The sequence below is a fragment of the Coffea arabica genome, chromosome 3e (genome assembly GCF_036785885.1).
Source record: "Coffea arabica cultivar ET-39 chromosome 3e, Coffea Arabica ET-39 HiFi, whole genome shotgun sequence".
In the NCBI taxonomy this organism is placed as follows: Eukaryota; Viridiplantae; Streptophyta; class Magnoliopsida; order Gentianales; family Rubiaceae; genus Coffea; species Coffea arabica.
The window spans coordinates 10,368,813-10,394,718 of NC_092315.1; the positions used below are offsets into that span (position 1 = coordinate 10,368,813).

General features: G+C 35.1%; 1 long non-coding RNA gene across 1 annotated transcript; it reads left to right on the plus strand.

Annotated features, from left to right (window-relative positions):
- The first annotated feature begins 11,764 nt into the window (after positions 1-11,764).
- On the plus strand, positions 11,765-13,536 carry LOC113692711 (uncharacterized). Its single transcript, XR_011842478.1, has 2 exons — positions 11,765-12,499; positions 13,360-13,536. It is a non-coding gene; the product is annotated as an uncharacterized lncRNA (long non-coding RNA).
- Positions 13,537-25,906: the final 12,370 nt, after the last annotated feature.

Below are 25,906 nucleotides of genomic sequence, written 5' to 3' on the forward strand. Positions count from 1 at the left end.
ATGATATGTTGGCTCTAGCTTCCTAATCCAAGGATCAGAAGCTCTGATACCACTTATAGTGAACTTGATCAGTAGGAGATTTGAAGGAAGGGTAACAGCGGAAGAAGAAGTAGAAGAGTAGAGGGAAAGGAAATGTGGGAAGGAAGAAAAAGAGAGAGAATGAAGGAAAAGAAGGAATCTGCAATTTGTTACATCCGTTGTCCCTCCATACTGCCTTTTGTAGGATATTTATACAAATTTCTTTTTGGATCCTTCTATACTCAACTAACTATATAAGAGAATAGACATATACAACAAGCTAGTAACTAACTTGCTAACAAACTCTATGAAAAGGAAGCCATGTTAGCAACAATAATCTTCATGCTTCTGGTGAGTAGTATCTAGGGTCATAACAATATATGACCCAAATAGTCCCTCATCTTCTATAGTTAACCCCTTCTATAGTTAACCAATTTTAGCCTTCTAGTTTTAAGGCAATATCGTCCTCTAAATTTTATTAATGGGCCAATTTGTCCCTCCATTTTAGTTCAAAATAATGTCATCCCTTAATTTTTATTCTTGGACCAAGTTAGTCCATTGTTTTTTACTTATCATGTTAGGAGGGGGCAAAATAGTCAATTCATATTTTTGAAGGCTAACAAAAAAATATATATATACCAAAAAGCTTAGGAAAAATACAGAAATTAGAAATTCTTCAGACATGTATGCAAAACCTGTTTGAATAATGCCACTAGAAGATCCAATATACATCCACTCATGGGCCATAACTTTGAGTAAAACTAGCAAATCGTGAATCATCACCGCGTAAGTGGGCAATGTCCTGCGCACATGCTCGACTGTCTGCGCTGCGACATGCATCCAATATCGATTTCAATAATGCCACAAGAAAATCTAATATAATTCCCGAACAGGAACTCCAATTTATGATAAGTTGGATCTTCTAGCAGATATTGCATTCATAAGTATCTTCAACAGCTAACTAAATCATGGGTTCGGAACCTTTCCTTGCATACTCCATCTCTTCCTCTGTCCCTCTTTGTGAACCATGCCACGTAAATCATCCTATAAATAGAGAAGAGAATTCTCCAGCTTCCTCACCGTTCCCAGTATTGTCAATACCAAATCTTGAGTTCATAAACAAAGTGTGCGAGTAAAAGAAAAATGGGTCCCTAGGCAATTCTCTTCCTGTGCCTTTTGGCTGTAGTTTTGATGATTGCCTCAGATGTGACAGCTAGGGATTTGGCTGAAAATAGTAAGATATCCATTCAAGAACTTATTTTTTCCTTTCTCAATAATTGTATATCTGTTAAATGTAGACTTATTTGCGTGATATAAATTAATCTACATTTTTGCCTTCTTTTTGGTTAAGATTTTGCTAGAATGGGTGCACTAAGTAACAAATTCTACATGATCCTGTGACCATTTGCAGACAAAGCATCAGATAAGAGTACTAATGGCCTAAAAGAGTCCAAGTACCCTGGTGGTGGATATGGAGGGTACCCAGGTGGCGGCTATGGAGGGCGTGGTGGTTATGGTGGCAGCGGATATTGCCGCTATGGTTGCTGTGGCCGAAACTATTATGCTTATATGTTGGTGAGGCTGTGGATGCTCAGCCAGAAACCAAGCCGCAGAACTAAAAGCTAGCCCTTATGCATTATGATGCCTCAATGCTTTGGTGCAAATTATGTGTCTAAAAGTTTTCAAAATATGTGTTGTGCGATAAGAATAAGAGCTTAATCAGTGGTATCGATTCGCCACCAGTTGAATGTTTGCAAATAAGGTTGCACTTTTTTATTCTTTTTTCGTGAATTCAGTTACATGGGAATGAAATTCCATGTTTGTTTCGAGTTTGAACAGGCAGCACTTCTGCTTTAATTCCCAAAACATAGTCACATGCTTTTTCGTCTTTACTTTATCCCCTTCAATTTTTTTTTGTTTTTGGATTCATTGTCCATAAATGATGCCAGCTTATTATTCTTTTCCTTGCAGCTAGTTTGTTTGAATTAAAATTCAAGATATAGGTAAGGAACAGATGGATGTTTGATTCTTTCTACTGGTTAAAAAAGAAAATTTTGAGATAAAAGAGAAAAACATGCACAGGGTGTTTTTGACAACAATGTCTAAATTGTGCCAAAAATTATCAACGAATATTTGCCGACAAATTCTTTTAGACATTAACAAGAAATTCATTAAAGGTGAACTTCAATGCAGCTATATTTAGAGGGTTGAATATCTATGGAATAAAAGTAGTTGTTAGGGATCATGATGGAAAGCTCATAGCAGGAATGGCTAAGCAATTTGTGGGATTTTGCCTCTTCGGAAATGGCAGGGATGAAGGCAGATATGGAGGCGCTGGAGATATGTCTAATCCAGCTTTGGTTTTCCTGCATTTTTTAGAATAGTATACACTCAACCACTGTGCCAGCAGTTAAATCATAGGGAGGAGGATTTGTTAGATTTAGGTCATTTAGTTAATGATACGTTCATTGTAATTTGTGAGAAAAGTTTACTTGATATCACAAAAATAAATAAAAACTGTAAATTATATATATATATATATATATATATATATATATATATGATCATTTATGAACGGAATATGATCAATTATGAGTAGATCAATTTATGAACGGGCTATTGTGCAACAAACTTCAATGAGGACAAAATTTGTTCTTTGAGATTTATTAGTTTTTTGTGTTGCTAAAGTTCATGAGATTAGATAGTCCTAACGTTTTATAAGAACCATTATTTTGCCTTCTAAACATGCTGATGTGTAAGTGTTATCCCGAAGTCTAAAATTCTGCATACTCTAAAGCTTTTTTTTTTTTTTTTTTGTATAGTTGCCAATAGCACAATATTTGGTCTTTCACAGACTAGTCAAGGGAAAGTGATACTAGTTCGAGGCTACAAAATGGTGTTAGTCCATCAACAAAATCTGCTGTATGCTTTTAACATGATTTTTGGTATAGCTGGTATAATAATTTGGGTTTTATTATTTCTGCTCAGCTCGTATACTATATTCGACGCATAGACAAGTAAGGGTTTTGTTTAATATATTTTTAGTCAAACATATAACCAAACCGAATAGAGTGTGATTTTGTCAAATCTGTTGTCACCAATGCCTGGACTAGATTGGTTAATTAAGTATACCCAAAAAAATAGAAAAATGGAAAAAAAAATTGCACTTTGATTACATGATGGTTTACTGATTTACAGATAAATTAACCATAATTAGCCTTGATTTTGTTGTATCTCTGAAATACTAACATTAAACATTTTTCTGTGCAAAGCTACTAAAATGACTTCATATTGGATAAGAATATTTTTCCATCACACCAAAAGTGCTCATAAAATAGACAAATAATTACACATTAATTAACACAACTGAAATATTGAACTAGCAAGCAAGTACATAGAAACTGCATATTACAAAACACTAATCAAGCCCTTATTTGTATTTCACACGACAAAGTACATACTATCACACTGAGCCTGTTTCATTACCGAGCTAGAAGGTGGCTTTTTTAGTTTTCAGGCTCAGCATACACAGCCTGACCAGGATGCATGATAGCAGCACCTACAGCCGCCGCCGTAATAACTTCGGCCGCAGCACCCAATGCAGCAATATCCACCATAACCGCCACGACCGGGATACCCTCCATATCCACCCCCAGGATATCTACCATAACCTCTTCCTGGATAGCCCCCATACCCGGCACCAGGTTATCCTCCATAACCACCTCCAGGATAGCCGCCATACCTTCCTCCGGGGTACCCTCCGTAGCCTCCAAGGTACTTGGCTTCTTCTAAACCATTTGTCTCAACTGTCTTGGCTGCAACGAGGATAAATAGGGCATGCAGGTTAATTACTGTACTGGCAATTTGGAATTGTGAAATTTGCACCAGCTTGTCTACATGCTTCTAGGTCACCTAATACCATGTAATGGTACTTCTAGTTATGATCTGAATAGGCTAAGAAGGTAGAAGAGTGTAGCAGAAAGATTCGTAGAGAAGGAGGAGAAGTGTGAGAGAGAAGAGAGGAAAGGATAGAGCAATAGGTAAGTAAACTGAATTTGTTATATCTGATAACATGCCTTTTCGTCCCCTTTAGGCTTTATTTATACAGAATGCTCCCTCTAGATCCTTCTGCAACTAGCCAATCTCTTAACAGAATGAGCATGCATACATGCATGCCTTTGACAGCCAGCTGACTAACTAACTAACGGAAATGCTAACTAACTATCTGAAAAGGAAAACATGGCAGATACATTTCTGCTCAGAAATATCTAGTGAAAATATCTAGGGTCATTACAATACCTCCCCCTTGAGAATCCTAGTCACTAGGATTTGAGCTGGAAATCTGGAAACTGTGATTGTATCACCGTGACATCCTCCCAAGTTGAGTCTTCAGTGCTTAGGTTCACCCATTTGATCAACACTTGAGTCACCTTCTGCCTTTTCCTTATGATTTCACGAGTAGCAATCACCCTTTCAGGGGCAATTTTAATCTGTCCATCCGTAGTCGTCAAGGGTAACTCCTGAGTCACAACCTGATTCTTTGCAGATGGTTTAAGCAGGGAGACATGGAAGGTAGGATGTATCAAAGAACCAGCAGGTAATTCTAGTCTGTAGGCCGCATTCCCCACCTTTTGAAGGACCTTGTAAGGGCCATAATAACTTCAGATTTCTTCGGACTGCTACTGAAGCTTGTCTGTAAGGCTGCAATTTCAAATAGACCCAGTCTCCTACCTGAAAACTCCTTTCAATTCTTTTTTTGTCAGCGAACTGCTTCATTCGATTCTGAGCCTTGATTAGATTACCCCGCAGCAGTTCATTCCATTTCCTTCTATCTCCTAGCCAATGTTCCACAGCAGCTACTGGAGTCTCCAAGCCATTGAGGCCTAGTTGCGAGGGTGGATAACCATACAGAGCCTGAAAAGGAGTCATCTTTAAGGCTGTGTGATGGTTGGTGTTGTACCACCATTCAGCAGCTGCTAGCAAGGACTTCCATTTGTGAGGCTGTTGGAAACACAAACACCTCAAGTATGTCTCTACACATCTGTTCAGCCTTTCTGTCTGCCCGTCGGTCTGGGGGTGGTAGGCAGTGGAGTAATGCAGCTCAGTACTTAGCTTCCCAAACAACTCCTGCCAGAACATGCTAGTGAACAGCCTGTCTCTGTCCGATACAATGCTCAGAGGTAATCCGTGCAATTTGTAGATGTTATCAAAATATATGTTGGCTATTGAATGTGCTGTATACTTAGAGGGCAGTGCTATGAGATGATAATACTTGGTGAACCTGTCGATGACCACCAGTATCCCTTCATATCCGTGAGATTTGGGTAATCCTTCTATGAAGTCCATTGAAATATGTTGCCATGCTTGCTCAGGAATAGGAAGGGGTTGCAGTAGGCCTGGTGCCTTACAGTTTTCAACTTTGCTCCTTTTACAGATATCACATTCCTGCACCCATTCTTCTACCTTCCTTCTCATCCCTGGCCAGAAGAATGGTCCCTTCAACCTCTGATAGGTTCCCAGATATCCTGAATGACCCCCAAGGTGCGAGTCATGGAAGCAGGCTATCAACTTTTGTCTCAAGTTCCCTGACGCTCTAATGTACACCCTGCCCTTATACCTGAGCAATCCCCCAACAAAAGAGTAATTTGGGAGAGAATCTGGTGTAATAGCCAAGGTTTCCATTAATTTAGTCACTGCATTATCCCCTTGGTAGCTTTCCACGACTTCAGACAGCCATGCAGGTTTCATGACTGAGAGACTGTGTGTAGAACTGTCCTCTTCATAGTCTCTTCTGGACAGTGCATCGGCCACAAGATTTTCTTTCCCTTTCTTGTACTGTATTTCATAATCCAATCCTAACAATTTAGTAAGCCACTTTTGCTGAAGGGGGGTAGTTATCTTCTGCTCCAATAGGTATTTTAAGCTCTGGTGATCTGTCTTGATAATGAAGTGATTCCCCAACAAATAATGCCTCCACTTCGATACAGCTGTGATAAGGGATAACAACTCTTTCTCATATATGGATAACCCCAAGTTCTTAGGCCCCAAGGCTTGACTGAGATAGGCAATAGGCCTTCCTTGCTGCATGAGTACATCTCCTATAGCCTTATGACTAGCATCTGTTTCTAGAACAAATGGTAAGGAAAAGTTAGGAAGTGCGAGGACAGGTGTGCTACTCATCAGTTGTTTGAGTTTTTGGAAGGCTAGCTCAGTATGTTCACTCCAGTGGAAATTTTCTTTCTTCAGCAACTCCGTAAGTGGCTTGGCAATGATTCCATAAGCTCTCACGAACCTCCTGTAATAGCCTGTAAGTCCCAAAAATCCTCTCAGGGCCTTCACTGATGTAGGTGCAGGCCAGTCCATCATGCTGATGTAGGTGCAGGCCAGTCCATCATGCTTTTGACTTTTGAGGGGTCTGCCTGTACTCCATCACCACTGATAATGTGTCCCAAATACTCCACTTGAGACTGTCCAAAGATGCATTTGGAAAACTTGGCAAATAGGGAGCAAGATCTGAGTGTTTCTAGGACAGTTTTGAGGTGTGAAAGGTGAGTGTTTGGGTCCGGACTATACACAAGGATGTCATCAAAAAATACTAGCACAAATTTTCTCAAGTAAGGTTCGAATACATGGTTCATCAGGCTTTGAAAGGTGGCTGGTGCGTTAGTAAGGCCAAATGGCATAACTGTGAATTCATATAGTCCAAGGTGAGTTTTGAAGGCTGTTTTTGGAATGTCATCCATGTACATTCTGATTTGATGGTATCCAGCTCTTAGGTCAATCTTAGTGAAGAGCTTAGCACCATATAACTCATCGAGTAAATCATCAATGATTGGTAAGGGAAATTTATCTTTGATAGTCGGGTCATTTAGTTGTCTGTAATCAACACAGAATCGCCAAGTTCCATCTTTCTTTTTAACTAACAGAACTGGAGATGCAAACGGACTATGGCTGAGCTGGATAATGCCACTACTAAGCATGTCTTTGACCTGTTTCTCTATTTCATTTTTCTGGTTGTGCGGATACCTATAGGGTGCTAACTTGAATGGTTTGGCATTTGGTACTAAAGGAATTTGGTGGTCACAGTTTCTGGAAGGGGGAAGGGATTTTGGCTCCCCAAATACATCCTTGTAGTCTGCAATTAGAGCATCTAGGGACTGTTGAAAAGTAGTATCCAACTGAGTTACAGTGTGTACCTGAGTTCCACTCATCCTCAGCCCGCAGGCATGCTTCCAAATTCTGGTGCTTAGTCCCCCCTTCTCAGCATTGTCTCTAGGAAATTTAAGGACGGCCTCCTTAGACTCTCCTTGTAGCAAGATCCTTTCCCCTTCCTTATCAAATGTCATGTTCAACTGCCTGAAGTCAAAGGTGATGGGGCTGTGTGCAGCCATCCAATCCACACCTATGATCATATCATAAGGTTCTAAGTTAATGATAAACATGTCATGAGTGAATGGTTTACCTTGCATTTCCCAGTTCATGTTTGGAATCATCCTACTACAGGTCAAATACTCCCCATTAGCCATCTTGACCTTGAAGGGCTTGATAGACTGAACCATCCCTGGAAAGAGTTGAGCCACAGTATTTTTGACAAAGCTGTGAGTACTTCCCCCATCTACCAAGATTGATAGGGGGGTTCCTTTGAACAGCCCCTGCAGTTTGATGGTATTGTAAGTCATCTTCCCCGTCAGTGCATGTATTGCCATTTCCACTCCTTTGGCCGACTGTGCCCCTTGGTACTCAATTACCTCCCCTTCCTCTAGATCCTCAGGCCTATCTTCTACTGCGACAAGCAGATGAATCTCCTTCTGCCTACACTGGTGACCTGGACCAAACTTTTTTCCACACTTGTAGCAAAGATGATGTTCCCTCCTGTACTGCAGTTCTTCTGGTGTGATTTTCTTGAAATGTTGAGGTGTTTTTTTGACGGCATTGGCAATGACAGGTTTGGAAGGTGCCACATTTTGCTGAGCAGCAGCCTGCATGGAGTTTCCCCAGGCCATGGCCCTCTGATGAGGTTTGTGCTTCCTGTGGTAGGCTTCAAAGGCATTCTCCTGTAGTCTGGCCAACTCAAAGGCTTTGGACAATGTCCTAGGGTCGTGAGCTTTCACCATCGATCTCAATTCATCTGGCAGTTCACTCAAAAAACAGGAAATATAATAGTTTTCTGGAAGGTGTGGGGCTCGAATCATTACCTCTGATAACAGCTCCTCAAATTTTTCTTGATATGCTAGGACTGTGGAAGAGAGTTGCAACTTGTTGAATTCCTCCACTGGGTCCATCTGTCCTAAGGTTCCAAACCTCTTACACAGTTCTCCAGAAAACTCCATCCAATCCACCTTGTTACCCTTAGTAGATCTGAATCCTTGATACCACACTGCCGTTTTCTCCTCCAAGTGGAACTCTGCCAACTCCATCCATTGCTCCTTGGGAATGTGCAGAAGCTGGCAATATTTCTGCAGTTTCCTGATCCATTCCCTAGGATTGTCTCCCCTAAATGCTGGAATTTCCAATTTAGGCGCGCTAGCGAAGAAGGCACTCCTAGCATTCCGTTCTCCTTGTTCCCTACTCCCCAGGTCTGAACTTCTGGAGTGACTTCCTTCTGGAGATCCTAATATGCCTTTCTCTGGATTTCCACAGTTCAAGCTGGAGAGCTGCTGCGATATGGTTGACATGAACGCATCTAGCTTATTGCTCAGCTCAACACTCACTGCATCCAACCTATCCTCCATGCTCTGCTTGTCTGCTGCCAAGGATTCCAGAATTCCTTGAATCTTGCTTTCTTGCCTGCGGAGCTGTTCCTCCATCGTCTTCATCCTTGTTCCATCCGCCATTGTGATATGTCAATCTAAGCTTCCTAGTCCAAGGACCGGAAGCTCTGATACCACTTGTAATGGTACTTCTAGTTATGATCTGAATAGGCTAAGAAGGTAGAAGAGTGTAGCAGAAAGATTCGTAGAGAAGGAGGAGAAGTGTGAGAGAGAAGAGAGGAAAGGATAGAGCAATAGGTAAGTAAACTGAATTTGTTATATCTGATAACATGCCTTTTCGTCCCCTTTAGGCTTTATTTATACAGAATGCTCCCTCTAGATCCTTCTGCAACTAGCCAATCTCTTAACAGAATGAGCATGCATACATGCATGCCTTTGACAGCCAGCTGACTAACTAACTAACGGAAATGCTAACTAACTATCTGAAAAGGAAAACATGGCAGATACATTTCTGCTCAGAAATATCTAGTGAAAATATCTAGGGTCATTACATACCATATTGAAAATATCATAGCCATTTGAAATTTTTCCTTTTAATGTGTAAGGGAAAATATTTTATAAAAACTTAAAAATGATTCATCACTGTGGATTGATGGCTAGTTTTATTATCTCACAGTAGTTACTAAGTTTAATCTTACACAATTAGTGATTTTTTTTTTTTAATGCCAGCAGGATTTGAGACATGTCATATGTACAAAATGAAAATCTCAAATTTGAATAAAAGTGATATTTCATCTATACAGACATGTTGGAATAATAAAAAAAAATTTACGCTAAAAGTAAAGGGACAAGAATTTATTGTAATTACTAACCACTACTCCCCAAGATCCACTTCTTATAAGACTTAACAACTATGCGGACACCGTATCTAAGGTGTATTTAAACTTTAAAGTACACCTCAGCTATGTTTCTCAGTACTTGGATCCTACACATTTACCACCAAAATTAATACATAACTTGAAATGTTAATTTCTATGGTTATTAATTTTAAATTAACACATGCTACACACAGATTAAGGCAGTTAAGAAGAAATTGGAACTTGAGTTAGAGAATAAAATCTCACAATTATCAACTGAATTGGAAGTCTCAGCCAAATCCGTAGCAGCCACCTCTGAGCTAATGATTACAACTATAGCCAGGGACATGCAAAGGAAAAGAATTGTCTTGGGACTCATTTTTTTGTCAAGGTTTTTTTTTTTTGTCAAGGTATTTTATGTATTGAAAACTGACTTTGGGAAGGATGAGAAAGCTTGACCACTATTTATAGGAAAATCTATGCCACATTCCCTTCAAAAGGGTCGTGGCGTTGGCCCACGATGTAGTTGGGCGTTGAAGAGATGGCAACTGCAATCGGCACAGAGTCCATATCAACGTAATTTGCAGTCCCTTTAGTGGATCAAAGTAAAGAATTAGAGATACGTACCAAAAGCAACGACTGCATTTCTTATGTCTTGAGACAGAGAATTTATGCATTCTGAAGAGGATAAGATTAATGTCCTGCACTCGCGAATATGTCCAAGTATTATATATCGCCAATTTTGACTTTGAAGTGACTACGATCGTTTATATTTATTACATGTTGATTGAACAAGTAGCCCAAAAAAAAAAATTTTCTTGCCCAAAAAAAAAAAGTTGATTAAACGAGTCAAACATTTTTTGAGACAGAAAAGAAACGAAGAAGAACATGCCAAACTTTGGAATAGGTTCAAAGAAGAATGGTGGGCTGTATTATTATGTTACATTTTGCATTACAAAAGAACATGTCAAGGAACCTAATTGCAGCACGCACAAATTGTTTGTTCTCGGTTCAGTCAATTGGTCTATGCAACAATAATGAAACACAGAGAAGAAATGAAGAGGGGTTGCTAGTGGGGGGGAAGAGCAAATAGGGAGGAATTGGAAGTGGTAGGCCTGGAGCCCTAGACAAGGGTGGAGAAAGGGAGGAGGTGGATTGGCTATGGAGGAAGAAACCATAGGGGGCTTTGCTAGTGGGAGGGTAAGGGAGGAAGAGAGGAGTGGGAAGATTAAATAGTGGCGGAGAAAGGTCGAACAGATGTCAACCGTATAAATGTAAATAGGGTTGTATCTTGAGCGATTGATTTGATTTATTTCTTTCCAAAAACAAAGAATTAAATGAGGATACACCATATGCACTTAGAGTCTGTTTGATAACATAAAAATGTGTTGAATCTAAATTTTTTCAGACATTCAGATGTTTTGAGTGTTTGATAAATGAAAATCTATTTGCTGAACTTGTTAAGCAATGCTGAACCTGTGTGTATTTTTTTCAGCACAAGAATCCTAACTGAATGCTTAATTCTGATAAGAATCAATAGAATTATTTCAACTACCTTATCTTATCTACCAAATCTACCCTTATTTGTTAATTATGTTCAAAATTCTTATCTAATTAAACAACATAATATTTTCTATCTAACGATTTTTAGTTTCTCTTTTCTCCCTTTTTAATGACTTTCACATCTTCTTCATACTCCTCATATAATATATTTTATCTTTTATATTAATTTGATTTAAAAATAAATATTGTCATTTTCATACCTAACAATTTTAAACTAATTAAATCATAGATTCTATTTCTTTTTTGAATGAAAGGATATAAGGGCAAAATTGTCAAATTAAACTTATTAAGCATTCAGTTATAAATATTTATCAAACAGTATAAATAGGTTTAGCATTAAAATTCAGACATTCATATATTTTTTTCAGTGCTTAAAATTCAGTAAATTAATTATTTCAGTATTCAGATTTCAGAATTCAGACTTCAGATTTCAGATTCAGTTTTATCAAACGGAACCTTAGTCTAGTCAGTCTTGTGCAGTAAGTGATTAATACATCAAAAGTAAAACGGAATGAATTTGGCAAGCAAGTCCATCAAATTAAGGAATGTGAACTCAATAGTCAATAGTGATAAGATGGTTTTTCTTCCCGGACACGTTTCAGTCATTATTAGGGATGTTAGTGAGCCGAGCTACTCGCGAGCTACTCGCGAGTAGCTCGGTCAACAACTCGACTCGAACTCGGTCAACCCGAGTTCGAGTCGAGTTTCGAGTAGCTCGACTCCACATCGAGTCGAGTTTCGAGTCGCATTTTCTGGGCTCGTGGCTCGTCGAGTAGCTCGACGAGCCGCGTTAAATATTTTATAATTTAAATAATATATATTTATTATAATTATAAAATGACCATTATGGGTATAAGTTTTATGGAATTTACAATATACCCTTCTTTATAATAAAATCCTATAATGGCAAAAAAGTAATAACATAATTGTAAAAAACACTAAAAAGAAAAAATGTCTACAAAAAAAGGAAGAAAAGACTTTCTTCCTTCTCTGTGCGACTTTCTTCTCCGTTCGAAGAAAGCCTAGCAAAAAAATTCACTTTACCAGCCGGCAGCCACTGAGTCTGACTGATTTAGATCTACACCCTCACTCCGTTCGTCGCCGACGCCGTTGCTCGCCGCATCTGTGAGACTCCATCGCCATCGCCATCGCCTTAACAAGTCCCAAGTCCCAAGTCCCAAATCGAAGCTACTCTCTGCCTCTCCGGCCTCCGCCAGTCCGCCGCGCTCTACGTCTCCTGTCGGCTGTGTCCTGCCGTGCTAGTTCATCGCTGCCGAGTGTCGAAGACGAAGCACCAAGATCTCACTAGTTCATCGCTGGTTCATCACTGCTCATCTCTGGCTCACTTAGGTAAGTGCTCCTCTGTTTTTGGCTCTGTGTCTCTGGCATTAAAATGGGCCAAGATCGACTAGGAAACTTGTTATCCTGAATTGATAAGGGGACGAAATCTGAGCTTCCAATTGCAAACTCTAACTGTTGTAGTATCCCGCCGCCCTCGAACTGTACTCGGACGAGACAATTTTGAACGTAGATTGAATGGCGTATTCTTTTCTGACTCGGGCAACCAAGAAATTTAGTAGTAAAACTCATGGAAATGCTAGCTAGGAAGTTCATGGCCAACCAGTTGTCAAGAACCATGGCATTGCAATCGAATCAAGAACCAACACACCCACGAACCCCCGGCCGTCGCCAACAAAAACAAAAACAGAAAAAAAAGGGGAATAATGGAATAGGTAGCGGGACGGCAATGAATCAGTTGTGCAGCCTTTAAAAGTTAAGGCCTTGGGGAAAAAGTTAATGTCTCCCCTTCCCATTGTAAACAAAAAGGGAAAGTGAGTTGGTTTGTTTTATATATTCCTCTTGTTTTCTTCAGTAGAATGATGCCATTCCCTTATACCACTAGTTTGTGTGTTAATTTATTGCTTATATCAGTACTAGTTCCATGTTAACATATTAGGATTTAAGATTCTGTTTCGTTTTCACTGGTCTGTCTTGTAATACTTCATCTGATCACAAGACTATATATGGTGACACGATACAGAGTTTGATATTGAATTCTTCAAAATTTGTTGGAAAGTTATATCAAATTCCTATTCCCTTTTTTTTTTTTTTTTTAAACAAAAAAGAAAGTCCTGTCCCCTTGTTTTCGGTTCCAGTTGGACTTCCATGTATTTTGTTTTGAGTCATGCATTTTGTTGATTTTTGGCCAGAAAATTTCATGACTGGTTATCGGGTAGTTTTCAACCGCGAGAACATGACTTTGGGATGGAAGCCATCTAACTGTGAGTGTTCACTTTTTCTTTTGCCTCATGCAACAACATATTAGAAGTTTGCAACTCTCTGCCCATAAATGAAAGCATTGTTCTCAGGCTACGATGATGTGCAAATCGAGTCAAAAAGCTTGATAAGACTCGACTTGATAAGGCTTGATTAAAGATCGAGCCTTATCGAGTCGAGTCTCGAGCCTAAATGAAATTCTTCGAGTCGATCTTCGAGTATCGATTTTCGGGCTCGACTCGAGCTCGAGCTTCTGTGTGTATGAGTCGAGTCGAGCTCGAGTATAGCGATACTCGAGCTCGACTTGGCTCGATTACATCCCTAGTCATTATACCAACTTGCAGAATTTAATGGTTGACCTACGTGGCCTATAAGGCGGAAATTTATAGTAATTCATATCGTCTCATTGTCTCGTGCCGGTAGTAATTAAGGAAGAAGGAATCAGTGTCGTAAAAAGCAGCGAATCGGTGGGTCACTCCATGTCTAATGTAACGAATCAGTTGGTCTAGCAAAAGTTGAATTTGTATGTGCCGACTGATAAGTGATACTTGTTTTTACTCTTTAAAGAATCCATAAAATTTTCCCGACGAATATTTCCAGGCACACCTATTTTGGTTTTGCGGTGTTTTTCTTTTAGGGATAATTTCAGAAACCTCCCTTGAGATTTATAACAATTTCATTTAGCTTCCTAAACTTTTAAAAATTACACATACCTCCCTTATCATTTAAGATGATAATACTACCCTTAAATATTTTAATAAAATTCCCTTATTTGGTATTTCTTATATTTAGAATGACTTTCAAAATTATTTTTTCATTATTTTTTCTTCTTATTCATTTTTTTTTATTTTTTGCCAATAAAATTATAGAACTACTACTATTCCCTCTATTTTCTATTGTAACCAAATGTCGAACTAGTGATTTTTTTGATGAGTTAAATTATATGTAATCCAATGTTTTTACTGATTTTTAAAATTTTTTGGTATTAAAATTAATAATAAATCAAAAAGAAATAGCCCAAAACCACTACTAAATTATGATAATCTCACTATTCAAAAAATTCATAAACTCCCACTACTAAATTATGATAATCTCTAAATGGATTATTTCAACATTTTTTTCTATCGTATAAATCTAAATCCATAATAAAATACCATCAAAAGTATCCTATCATAGTGATAAAATTATTGTTAGAATAAATCTTATATACACTGAAAGTGTATACACTATCACAATTGGATGTGTGACACATATGCAAAATTTAGATTTCAAATTCAAATTCGAATTATGTGTCATGCATCTAATGGTGAAAATGTATATGCTGTCATTGTATAGAAGATTAATTCTTATTATTATAGTTGTTTATCAATAGTAGGTATGGACATGAAAATTTTGGCACATATTTCTTATAATTATACTAGATAATCTTATAATTGTACAGGAAAATAAATTAAAACTCATTACACAAGGGCATTTTTGGGTATTCATTTAAAAATTTGACCAAGTCAATATTATTTGAATGTTTTGTTACTAAAACTATCAAATCAAGGGGGTAGATGTAATTTTTCAAACCTCAGGGGAGCTCAGTGAGATTGTCAAAAACCTCAGGGGAGGTATGTGAAATTATCCCTTTCTTTCAACCAAAACAAATGTAGTTCACAAAATTTATGATCTTAGGTAGATTTAGATCAACTAACGAAAAATTCCAATATCTAACTGTTAAAATTAAATTGGAATTATGTTGAATAATAATACATGGATAATATATTTAAGAAATTAGTAGGAAGAAAAGAATCCTAATTTTAGTATATTATAACTTTATTCTAGCACTATTATATAACTTGTCGTGTGGTTTGTGGAGGTAGGATTTGAATGGTTATGGTTAATAGTTGTGAATACATTAATTAGCAAAGGTAATTATCAAATGAAGTACGCGTATGATTTTTTGAATAGACTTCATTCTAAATCATATACTTCAATAATAAGATTTTAATCTATCTATATGTGTTCGTTTATATTCATAATTTTTAATGAAGAATTTGAAAAACTATATAAAATACCAATTCATTTGAAAGTTAATTGATAACAGATTGAAATGCCAAAAAAATGAAAAGAAAAAATTGTTTTTTCAATCAATTTTTCTTGAACCCTCGCACCTCTCCCGACACTTTTCGCACTCTCAATTGTTAAGCACAAGAATTGAATCCTGAACGTGACAGCGAGAAAGACTCTAAAAGCCCTTCTCTGGCCATTAGAATTTTTTGATCAATTTCATTTTACATATAATTGTTTACATTTCAGAGAAAATTTAAATTGAGTGCTTAATTATCTATATGGGTAAAAAAATAATAAAACCCACTGTCAATTAATTATTGATTTAATTAGATATATTTTGTCAAATCTGAGACCAACTATGCAAAAGAAAATATACATGTTAAAAATTTGTAGTATGATCAAATGAAATATAGAGAAACAAAAAAGAAGAAGAAAAAGTTTATTTAGCTTTTCATATTTTTTTATAATTAGTTTTCTAGTACATAAAACACAATTTCAACTCAATTCATGTCTAGTATCATTTCAAACCCTCAAAATCATTATTTGAAACTTAAAGGGCTATAATGATTTGAATTCTAAACTTTAAGGATTAAAAATGCAAAGTCAAAATAATTGAAAAATAGAAATTTGATTTTGACCATTAGGAATGGTTAAATTTCTATCAATTATCCTAAATTTGCTTAAAATTAGAAACTTTGAAGACCATATTTGTTTTGATTCAAACATTAGGACCAATTTGACATACAAACCAAATGTTGGGAATCAAAATTGCATTTCTCCCTTTTTAAAGAATGGTGAAAAGAGTGATGCGGCATTATTACTGGCCATTTTGCCTAATACCATATTTTAAATATTAATATTACTACACATTTACAATTTGACACAAGAAATTTATATCTTTTTTTATTGCTTTAGGCTTTTTTTGCATGAAATCATGTATATTTGGCACTAGACAATAATTTTCATCAAAGAGTTGTTATTCTCACAACCACTAATGAAGAGAAAAAAAGGCACCATCACAGGTTTTTGGGTTAATATTGTTAGGAATATCAAATATATCATCAATGGCGTCTTCAAGTCTATTGCTAACCAGTGCAATCCCTCCTAGTTATTTTTAATACTTTAGAGTAATGAGTGTGAAAATCAATTTAAGTAGATCGGAATTCTGATTTTCCAATAAGTTAACCAGGGGGAAGCCCATGCTAAGCACGGGAGTTTTAACCTATGTGATAAAATATTTATTCAAATAAATTTATAAAAAAGTTAGTAGAATTAGAACTGTCTGGTAATTGGTTTAATTGAATCAATTGAAGTGCATGAAATTATAAGTAAATTGGCCAAATCAACAAATTTATAAAGGAAAATAAATTTATAAGTAAAAGAAATAGGATTGTCGTAAATTATCACACTATATCACAACAATAGCAAAAACATCATTACCTTTGTTACTAGACCATTATAACACAATCATAGCCATATCCAATCAACAATAACATATATCAACTATAATCTCAGATTTAGATCCTACCTTGGTCATGAAATTGCAGTCAATGGATAATCTTTAGTCGTAGTTTAACCACCTGCGGCCACAAACATCAGTTTTTGGAAATATAGTTAGAAAATGTAAGAAGGTTCCTACGAATATTCATATGCATGTATCATGTATTCCATAACAAAATTTCCATATTCATACAATAGCTATTGAGAAAATATTGCAGTAGAAAACTCATAAATTTTATTGTATTAGTTAAACATCCAAAACTCGAGAAAAAGAGAAAGTAAATGAGCATTCCTGTCCAAACACCCACAACAAAAGATTGAGCACAAACACTTGAACCAACATTCTTCAGTATTAAAAGCCTCCATTATTGCCAAGCTGAAGAACACTACAATTATACTTGTAACGGATTGGAAATATGAACCAAAACCAATCATGTTCATTATTAAGTGCTTCCTGAACCAATCATCTTTACCATTAAGACACTCTATTATTGTAGCTATAAAAGTTACCCACCAATTATAAAAGAAGATGAAAAGCATTGCAATTACATTTGTAAGTGGTTTAAACACCACTTAAAAGCTTGATAATCACGTGGAATGTAAGTCAATTGCAAATGGGAGGATACAATAGTCAAACCCAACTCAACTATACATTATAATGTTGCACATTTGGCTTAATCACTTGCATTTGATTTTTTTCCCTGCCTAAATTATCCCCAAAGTTGGCATATGAAAAATTTTCCAACAGTCACCTACAAACTCCTTTTTACATATATATATAGATATCTATATATATATATATAGGAAACTTAGGATAAAGTATCAACATTCAACATGATTAATTTAAAATTACTTTTGAATGCCCAGTCTTTCTCTATCCTTTAAAGTTTTCCCCAGTTGTTGTTATTACTTATAAAATAAACCGAGTAAGAATTTGTTTACACACTTACAAAAAAGAAAAGAAAAATAATTTCTTTACACGCTTGTGAACCCATTCTTTGCCTATCCTTTACATTTTTGCACTTAAAACATTTTAGATATTTAATCAATTTATGCCAACCGGTTATTAACAAATAACCGGTTATTAATCAATTTAGTTTTGATAGTATAATAATCATTTAAGCAAATAACATATAGAACAAAAAAAAATCTAAGTCTACAAAGGCAATAACTACTCAAACAATTATATTTGAATTTAAGCACCCTTATTCTTCCAATTTCTAAACCCTCTATGTGAACTTTATATTAAATCACCATTACTAAACTAAAATTTACATAGGCAAAAAAAAGTTGGCAGTGAAAATGCTTAATATTCCTCTTCCCCTACTTTTGTCTTTTTATACAAATCCTATATTTACTCTTGTTATTTAAAAAATTATCGAAAATAATTTCAAAAATAAATTCTATAAGATTTGGTGATTCTAATTGTGATTATGTCCCTAAACACCCGCTCTCGACTATTAGTTTTCCTATGTCAACTTTATATCAAATTATCCTTATTATTCTAACCATTATATATGGAAAAAAGAAGATAATAAATCTAAATCTATAAAAGTAAAATGGCTCATCTAATAATTGTTGAATGCAAATGTATCTCTTCACAACATTTTTTGTTTTCACATGCTAATCTTTAATTAAGTTTCTTTTGTTATTCTAACAATTATGGAAGTAAAAAAATCTAGAAAATGCCAAAAATAGAAGAAAATATTATTGTATCAATTATTATTGCATACAACACTCCCTTCAAATCTTTTTCAGTTCTCCCAGGCAAATAGATGTTAGAAATCATTTTGGTAAAACATTCAAGATAGGACAACACAAATGGGTAATTTGGGACAAAAATACATTTCTTTATTATCATGTAGGGTTTTTTCTTTTATTAACAAACTCATGTAGGGTTTTTTTCTTTTATTAACAAACTCACCCTCTTAAGTCGGACAACACAAAGGGCTTTTTTGTTTTTAACCCTTTTAAGAATAATTTTATCATGTAGGGTGAGTTTGTTTCAAAAGATTTTGAGAGGCCAATGATATTTTTCAAAATAACTTTAGGATGCTAAGTGATATTAGACAAAATCTCAAGGGAGATTTCCAAAATTATCCCTATTTATGTGGCTAAAATTTGCATATCTAACGAATGATGCTAATTGCCACAATGTTTGACAAATACAATGTCGGTACTGGGTACAAAGTTGCCCTACCCCCAAAACTGTTTGTAGATTCCATTGACTTGTTCTTCAACTGGTATTATGCATCAAAAATTTTTAGATAATTTTTTTTTAAAAAAAAGGATGTCTTCTTCGACTTGCAAGAGATTAAATCGAGGCATAATTTTCAAAACCTCCCTTAAAGTGTTTCGACAATTTCAAGATCCTGCCTTCTAATATTTAATATTATACATACCTCTCTTTAATATTCAAAAGTACTCTTATACCCCCATTATATTTGCACACCTATTCCCACAAATGGAAATGAAAAGTAAAAAATGAAAATAATCACCCGTACCCACTCTTTCCTTCACTCTCACGATCAAATTGTCAAAATATCCCCCTGTTTCTCTTTCCCCTATTCTTTTTCCATCCATTACCCAACGCACTCCACTTACCTTCACACGTACAAGTGTTTAGTATTTGCTACCTTTCCTGCTCCCTTATCCTCTCCTTGTGGCCCTGCACCTCTATCCCTCCCCCCCAATCTTAGTTAATATACTCGGGTAATTTGGTTTTTTCTTTTTCTTTTTATGAGTTTATGGGCATATTGAATTGGACATACTTGTCTCATTCGTACATACTTTAGTCGCATAATCATTATTGCTCTGTTAAACATTTCTTTGTGTTAAATTTCTAGATATATAGGAATGTGATATAAGTAGCTTGGTTTTCAAAGGTTTCCTGCCTTGGCTAAGGTTGACTTTGGGGACCATTTGACTGTTTCAAATGGGCATACAGATGAAATTATGAGATGATATGAACAGACAATTTATCCATATTAGACCACATATTTTCCTTGTAGCCAATTACTAGTTAAGATCAGTGTGACTCCAAATTCAGTGGTCCTTGCCTTCCATTTCCAACTTGCATTATTCTCAGTTCTCATCTTTCATAATTAGATCTATTATATAGATGTCATAGGATATATACCTGCACTAAATGCTCAGTAGAAACAGACCCATTTTGTTACCCTAAGAACATGACCTAATTTTGAGCAATAGAGTGTCATCACGGCCTAATTTTGAGTGATAGATCGTTTGCACTCAAAGCAAAATTTCTGACTCTGTCTGTGTTGGATATTCTACCACATATTGCTGTCATAAATATCTTCAGCTACTAACTAAATCATGGGGTCAACACATTTCCATGCGCATTTTTATCTTTCCCTCTTCGAGAACCGTGTCAAGTAAATCTCCCTATAAATAGAGAAGAGATGCTGCGGCTTTCTCATCCTTCTCAATGTTTTCAATACCAAATCTTGAGTTCATGAACCAAGTTGTGTGAGGAAAACAAAAATGGGTTCCGACGCAATTCTCTTCCTATGGCTTTTGGCTGTAGTTTTGATGATTGCCCCTGAGGTGACAGCCATGGATTTGGCTGAAAATAGTAAGCTATGCATTCTGGAACTTATTCTTTCCTTTTTCAACAATTTTATACCTGCAAAATATAGACTTTTGGCACAACATGAATTACTCTAGACAATTCTTTTTTCCTTCTTCCTTTTTTTTAGAAAAAAAAAAATTTTTACTACGATTCATGCAGTAACTAGATAATTCTGCATGATCCCGTGATCATTTGCAGCCAATGCAGCAAAGAAGAGTACTAATGGCCCGGAAGAATCCAAGTACCGTGGCCGGCGGTGGATATGGTGGATACCCCGGGTATGATGTACTTTTTTCTACTTCAACAACGTGAAAGTAAAATCTTATGTGAGTTTCAAGTTTCAACAGCCAGTTCTTCTGCCTCGATTCACAAATAAATTCACATGCTTCATTGTCTAAACTGTTATTTTTTTATTTATTCAATTAACCTAAACTCGTTATTTTGACAAAAAAAAAAAACCTAAATTCATTAGATTAACAAAATAATTTTTTTTATTAGTAACAAAATATTCTTGAAAAAGTTAACACTTTTAACCCAAATTATTCAAGCAAAGAGAAAAGTTATGTCCTTTGGATGTATTTAATAAACTGTGCTAGTAAAGTTCATCAAATTAGATTAGTCACGTGACTGATATTGGTGACAGATATTGGAAAACGACATACTACAATTAGATTTTTTACGTTCTCGCGAAACTAGTTAAATAAACAAAATCTTCTCGAGCTTTTGACATGATTTCTTGTATGGCTAGATTAAATATATGGTTTTATCATTTCTTTTCAGCTTGTATACTATATTTGACAAATAGGGGAGGTAAGGGTTTTTTTAATCTATTTTTAATCAAACATATAACTAACTGGATAGAAAATGAGTCTTCAAAATCTATTATCACAGATATCTGGATTAGATTAGTTAATTATGTATACCCAAAATTGAAATTTTTTTTTAAAAACACCACTTTGATGATGGTTAACTGATTTACAGATGACCCAATGGTTAACTGATTTACAAATTTAGCCTTGAAATTGTTGTATTTTTGAACTACTAAAATTATGCTTTTTGGTGCTAAGCCATGTTTTTAAACTTAGATTGGCCGTCCAACCGGTTGAACAGGAAATTGGACATGTATCCGGTTCGAGTGATAGTTAAAATCCTTTTATCTAAGGCTCGATCAAATTCGGTGAAAAATTGATCTGAATTGGAAACCGAAAAAGGGTAAAATTCGGGGTTTTTCTTTTTGTTTTTGGGTTTTTTTTGCCTCCTCCTGCTTTGACTTGCCTTTGACTACCCAAACGAAGCCTACATCTTCTGAATCATTTCGCAAATCGCAAGACGCAACGTATCTGGTCCTTTTTTCTTTTTTTTTGAATGGCTTTTGCCAATTCTTTTTGGTTCCTTTTCCCTGATTTCGTCCTCCACCGATCGATCGAGAAAAGACGGCCATGGGTGAGCTCATCACTGTGTTCTCCTTCTCCAAGACTCGATTAATGTCACAAAGCCACTCATGTCTGCTAAATCGTTGAAGGCTCTTAGATCCAGTAAGAGAAAAGATAAAGAAAAAACACGGAAGAAGTGGATATGAAGACGATAAACACAAGAGAGTGTGTTGCGGCAGTGTGCAACGGGTGGGTGTGTGAGGGAGATTTCAATGAAAGCTTGCAAATAAACAGAAAAGCCACGACTGAGAAAGAGGAATTGGGTTTCATGTTTTAATAGATTTTAGGGATAATATCAGAAACCCCCTTGAGGTTTCTCTTAATATCACTTAGCACTCTTAAGGTTTGAGGTTTTGGAAATATCACTTACCTCCCCTAATAATTATAAAAAGACTATATTAACCCTCATTTGACACATAATTCACAACATATCAAATAAATGGAGCTCAAAAATGAAAAAAAAAAAGAAACAAAAGTCATTTTCTTCTTATTCCTTTTTCTCCATCATTCTCTCTTACTCATATTTTTTGGATAGCTATGCAATATTTGATTTGTAAATTATAATAAATTAAATTTTGTTTGCTTTTTACTTTTTGTGATTGTGATAAAGTGAAGTATGATTTATTTGCTTATTTTGAGTTGATTTTTATAATGATTGGCATAGTTTAATGATTTGAGTAATGGTTGAGAAGTTGTTAAAAAAAATATAAATTCATAAGAAATCAGTTTTGAGCATATAAAATTAAATTGATGTAAGTGTATTTCTTTTCAAATATCTTTTTTATTTTTCAAATTTATATTTTTATGGGGTATAGCATTGTGATGTAGTAGTATAATAAGAGATTGTTTTTGACGTGATGGTTTTCTTGAAGTGAAAGGTTAATTTAGGGTTTTTAAAAGTTTTGTTATACAAATAATAAAAATAAGGTAGGTAAGTGATATTTTTGAAACTTTAGGAATGCCAAGTGATATTAAGAGAAACTTCAGGGGAGGTTCCCTAGATTTTGATGCCCTAATATTTTTAGTATTCTATTTTGACCCTTAATTATTTCAAGAATTTGTAAATCACAGTGTGCACATTTTCCAAATTATTTCTCTAGCCTCAATTTATATAATTTTTTAAATTAAATTCTTTGTATCAGTTATAAACTCGCCTAATATGCCAGGTAGGTGGGTAATTTTCTATACTATTTCATTTTTATGAATAATAAAAATATATTTATAATATCATTATAATGTCATTTGGTTAAATTACAACTTGACCGGTCAAATTCATTGACTCTTGACTCCTCAATTCAGCGGAGTCACTATTCGGTTCGAGTTAAAAAAACATAGGTGCAAAGCCACTAAAATGACTTCATATGGCATGAGATTGCTTTGCCGTGACACTAAAAGTGCTCATAAAAGAGACATATAATTACACATTCACATAATCGAAATACCAAACTAGCAAGTACATACTGTGGATATTATTATTACATCACTTCTCAAGATCTTAGTTGTAGTAGTTTAAACATTCGTGACAGTGCCAGAAGCTGGCTTCAATAGTTCCGAGGCTCAACCTCCATAGACTAACCAGGGTATGAGGAGCAAAATCTATAATGATTTCATACTCGATCAAGAGTTTGTCTTTCAAAGTATGTGCCATGCATATTTAGTATCCTTACATATACCAATAAAATGGTTAAACACTGCGAACTAATAGGTAGTTTTATTATAGCCAGCAATCGATGATTAACCGCGATACCCCAAGCCCCAAGTCAGGGAGGCTTCTATACTTAAACCGTTAAACGTACACCTTGACAAATTAAGGTGAATTTAAACTGCAAAGTAGGTCTCAGCTATGTTTCGTAATACTCTAACGCTTTAAATGTACAACAAAAATAGTACTCCCTTCGCCCAATTTACAGTGTCATATTTTCTAATTTGAAATGTCCCCTAAATGTTTGTCATCTTATCAAAATCAAAATTAACTGTGATTTTTTTAAATATCATCCCTATCTTTACGTTTGTTTTATATTAGATTCAAATTAATTTTGAATCCCAAAATGTGATAAATAATTTGGGATAAAGGGAGCACATGATTTGAAAGGTGAAATTTGTGGTCCTAAAATAAAAGGACGAAATTGGAGTAGAGATCAAATGTATTGCAATTGTCAACTGACTTGGATGACTCAGCCAATTCCCCAGCAGTCACCTCTGAGGTAATCATTAACACTATAGTCAAGGAAATGCAATAGAAAAGAAGTGTCTTCGAACCCATTTTTGCTCAAGGAAACAGATTTTGTGAAGGATGGGAAAGCTCATGAAGATTGATCTCTACTTATAGGTAATTCTGTGCAAAATTGCGGTCAAAGGGGCCGTGGCATCAGTCAACGATGTAGTTGGGCTTTGAAGAGATGATTTGCTGTATTTGGTACGACGCCAATGTAAAGAAAGTGGCAATATCACTTGGTACACCTAAACTTTGAGAAATCTCACATACCTCCCTTATTTTCAACTTTTTGTAACATTATTAATCCATTTCAAAGAAAAAATGTTATTAAGAAACTAATATTTATAGAGAGGATGCATTTTCATGCCAAATTGCCCTTGTGTTAGCCTACTATTTTTCCAAAAGTGAAAATATATTACTAAAAGTTGGAAAATAAGACAAATATTATGAAAACATATTTATAATAAAATAAATTATATGAGTAGTTGTTTTTAATGTACAAACGACTACAATTCAAGAGTATGTTTAAGGTGCTTCAAGTCAACAAAAATTATTTCATTGACTACCAGGTGTTTTCATTAATTTGAGGAGTTTTACAAATTTAAAAATGTGAACTTTCTAAATTTTTCTATATAGACTGATGGTTTGAATATTAAAAACAGAAACAACATCTAAAATTATGTTTACAAACTCATTTGACATGTTTTCAAAAAAAATAAAAGTAACTTTCTTTATTACAAAATACTTTTGGATGAACTTAGAATTTTATAAATAGTTTAATTTTTTTAAAATGTTCTAACTCTTTATCCAAATCAATGGTTTGAAAGCAAGAGAAAGGTTAATTATTAACAATATATTTAGAAACTCATTTGAGGAATTTTCAAGAATGCTATATTTTCTAATTATAACCATTTTTCTTTTGCAGTTTTTGTCTAGACTAATGACTCCAAAAATTGCAAAATGTCTTTCATGCTCATTAATATGTTGTAATTAAGGATTTAACTTGGTTTGTTATAAAAATAAAGGTCCACAAGAAAAGGGAAATTTTGGAATAGAAATATTTTATCTCTCCCAAAATGAGTTTTTCAATTATATATTTTGAAATGAGTTGATAAAGTTATAAAATTTTGAAAATAAGGTAGATCAATGAGATTTCTCAAAGTTCAGAGGTATCAAATGATATTGTCACAAATCTCAAGAGAAGTTTATGAAATTATCTATGAAGAAAATAGAGATATATACCAAATGCACTTAGTCTAGTCACTCTTGTATCTTAAGATACTTTGCAGCATTGTGAAGAGGATAAGGTTCATGTCCTTCTTGTCCTGCATTCATGAATATGTCCAAATATTATGATCAATTAATTTGGACTTTGGAGTGACATTGATTATTTTCATTCTGAGTTGATTAACATGTCAAACTTTGCAAATCTTAGTATATATGCAATATAGTTCTGAAGCATTTGCATTACAAAAACAATAATATCTTTTAGGGTAAATTATACTAATAGTTTTTGCAGAACTAAGAGACTTTTTTTAGCACTAAAAGCCCTCTCTTGTTTATTTCAAAATAACATTGACTTCCATTATCATCGCTTTTCATCCAATTAGCATTTATGATAGTTTTGACTTTACAGTTTTACCTTTTTCTTTTCTTATTCATGTTCTTTGTATTAAAGAAAAAAG